We start from the raw sequence: 2,950 nt of genomic DNA, 5'->3' as shown, positions 1-2,950 counted from the left end.
ACAAGATGATTCCCCACTTAGGCCAATTGGACTAATGCCCCACTAGTACCAAGAGAGGCTGCAAAACACAGCCCTTGATATAAAGGTGTTGGATGGAACAAACAACTTACAATTTGTATTATCCACGCTAGGGATGGCAATGTCAGTTAGTCATTATTAACTTTGATCTAAACTAATATATCTCAACAATCGATGGATGGATTGCCGTTACATTATGAAGACATTCCTGGTCTCCAGAGGATGAAGTCTCCTGACTTCGGTTAACCCCTGATTTTTCCTCTAGTTCCACTGTCAGGTTGACATTGTGGGTTCGTCTGCCCATCAGATTTCTTTTGTTCAAGTAGAATTGTTAATGAGATAGAGAATGAATCAAGTTCACAAAATACATTAGGATTCATTCTGTGGGGACCATTCATATCTACGGCCATTTTCATGAAATTAATCTGTTCTTGAACTACATTGTCATGGTTGGTCAGGGTGACATTTTGATATAAAAGTGGCATGGGGGTATTGCATTATCTTGCTTCGGATGAATGAATACACACACAGATGCTCCGATGGATGCACAGGTGGATGGAACAAGTAAAGAAAAGGATACAAAGTGTGTGAGGAGTAAGTCAGCAACATGCAGGCCCTCTGTTAGTACACACACTGGTTCTGTTTAATGATGAACATTCAAAAGCAACCTACTTAGGTGTGTTAAACAAAAAAAATGGCATTGTAGAAAAAAATGATCCTGAAGTGGTGTTGGTCAAAATGACATAGTTCATGCTTCAAAGCAGGCACGTGCACACAAAAGGGGCTTGAGCAACTGTCCTTCTCCTTCCTCGAGAAAGTTCCCCATTCTGGATGTTTACTTTTTTTTATTATATAGCCTATATATATTCCTGTTTGCACACAGCTTCCATGTTAAACAAATGTATTTCTTGAATCTAAATACAGGATCTGTAGCTCAGACTTTGTCGAGCACTCTCTCTTGCAGGCAGCAGACCCTTCCAGCTCCTACTCCAGAAGGTTTTTCTTGGCTTGTGTGGAGGTGAGTGGTGTTTAACAAAAGACTAAGCAGCCACTCCCTGGAGTTTACAGCTAGCCAAAAGACAAAACAAATAGTTAAATTCTGTCTTGCCAACATGCATGAGCTACTATCTTGTGTAACAAGTTAGCTAAGGTTTAGCAAAGTCATCATGGTCCTAGAGACCAATGTACAGTATGGACTGGAGACACTCCAGGTGAACAGCTACAGTAAAAACAGTGCCTAACAACGTCACCATAAACGCCACATTGATAGGCATATTAGGCGTTAACTAATTTATATAAGCTACTGTAGGGGAACAGGATTAACACAATAACTAAAATATATCAGCACAGAACTTCCCAAGTTAATAAGTTAGGAGTGTTTCCCCTTTAAATGTTAGATTTAAATATTTCCATTAATTTAGAAGAAATCTACAGATGAAGCCTAAAAAAAATACCATCTGAATTTTTATTTTGGAAGTTTTATTTCCATTAGAGTAAAAGAAGACATGAAAGTAAAAGAGACCAAAAACTCTGAAATGATCACATGTAAAAAAACGTTCTTGCATAAAACTGTTATTTCATCACTTTGATAGTAGGCTCCTTGTCTAATAATCACCATGTTTATTTTTTGTAAAAGTACCAAAATTGCAGTGACATCCTTTTTCATTTTAGTGTGAAGAAGTTTGTTGAGATTTTTCAAAAAGAGTTTTTGAAGTGTTATTTATTCTAATGACCCTAAAAAAATGACCCTTAAAATGATTTATTGCCATTTGCAAAATACACAAAACTATGTCCCTCTCTGTGGTGCAGTCACTTATTCTAAATATACGCTCGCACATGTGGCAGAGTTTCCTTTGCTGTTTGTGATTAATCTGGTAAATACTAAAGTCTCTGTGTGAAGTGATTATTTTGTTGAATATTTATAAAATCTATTAAACAATAGTGTAAGGTAAATACGAAAAAATGGGAGTTGTTTTAATATATTTAACGTTTTTTTTTCTCATTTAAAATAATTATTTATTAACAAGTAGGCCTTTTTTTTCCTTCAGCCCCTGCCCCCTAAAATGTCTCTGCATGTCCGTGCTATAAATGCCAGACAAATAAAAAGCTGGATTTATATTGCCATGTGTTGTAGACACAGCTTACTGTAGGCTAAGTGTCTATTCTAATGCTGTTCAGTGACATTTATAAAAGAATACAAGCGCTTGCTTTGGTTGTAAAACCATCAGTGTGAACCCATAAGAATGCTATAAATCATGTGTGATCATTTCCCTCTCATTGAAAGATGACCACTAGACATCTGCAGGCTTAGACTTTGCAATGCCTTTAATTGCCCGTCCTGATTAAGTCTGAATCACAAAGAAAAAGTGCAGGAAAGCCTTGTTTGTCCTACCATCTTCTGTGTTAAATGTGTATTGATCTGAGGAAGGTTTTACACAGTGATTGGAGTCCAGTGCAATAAATTATTGTGTTTGCCGATAGAAAACATTGTTATAAGGGCTTAGCTGATGCCAGACGTGGCAAAGAGCTGATTTTCTTAAAGATTATGTACAATCTGTTCTCAGCCACCATCCCATATATTCTTAAAACAACAGGAGCAGCATTAACTAAAAGGCTTATTCAGTCAAGTTAGTTAAGGTTTGTCTGCAGCATCCTGCAATCAGCTACCGTGTGAGACAATACAAGTGAAACTGAGTGTCCATCACTCTGAACCTAAAACTATTTATAAAAGCATTTATAAGAACTACCTAAGTTAATGTAGTTCACTCTACAGTAACTTAAGATATCACTAAATTATGTAATTAAGTGCACATGATAACCATGTTGTTGGGTAAGTAGATCATCTGAGAGGGATACTTGTCTCTGTTGGGATATATATATATATATATATATATATATATATATATATATATATATATATATATATATATAT

Source organism: Etheostoma cragini, chromosome 16, assembly GCF_013103735.1.
Source record: "Etheostoma cragini isolate CJK2018 chromosome 16, CSU_Ecrag_1.0, whole genome shotgun sequence".
Classification (NCBI taxonomy): domain Eukaryota; kingdom Metazoa; phylum Chordata; class Actinopteri; order Perciformes; family Percidae; genus Etheostoma; species Etheostoma cragini.
The sequence above is the reverse complement of the archived record's forward strand: the minus strand, read 5'-3'. Positions refer to the sequence as shown.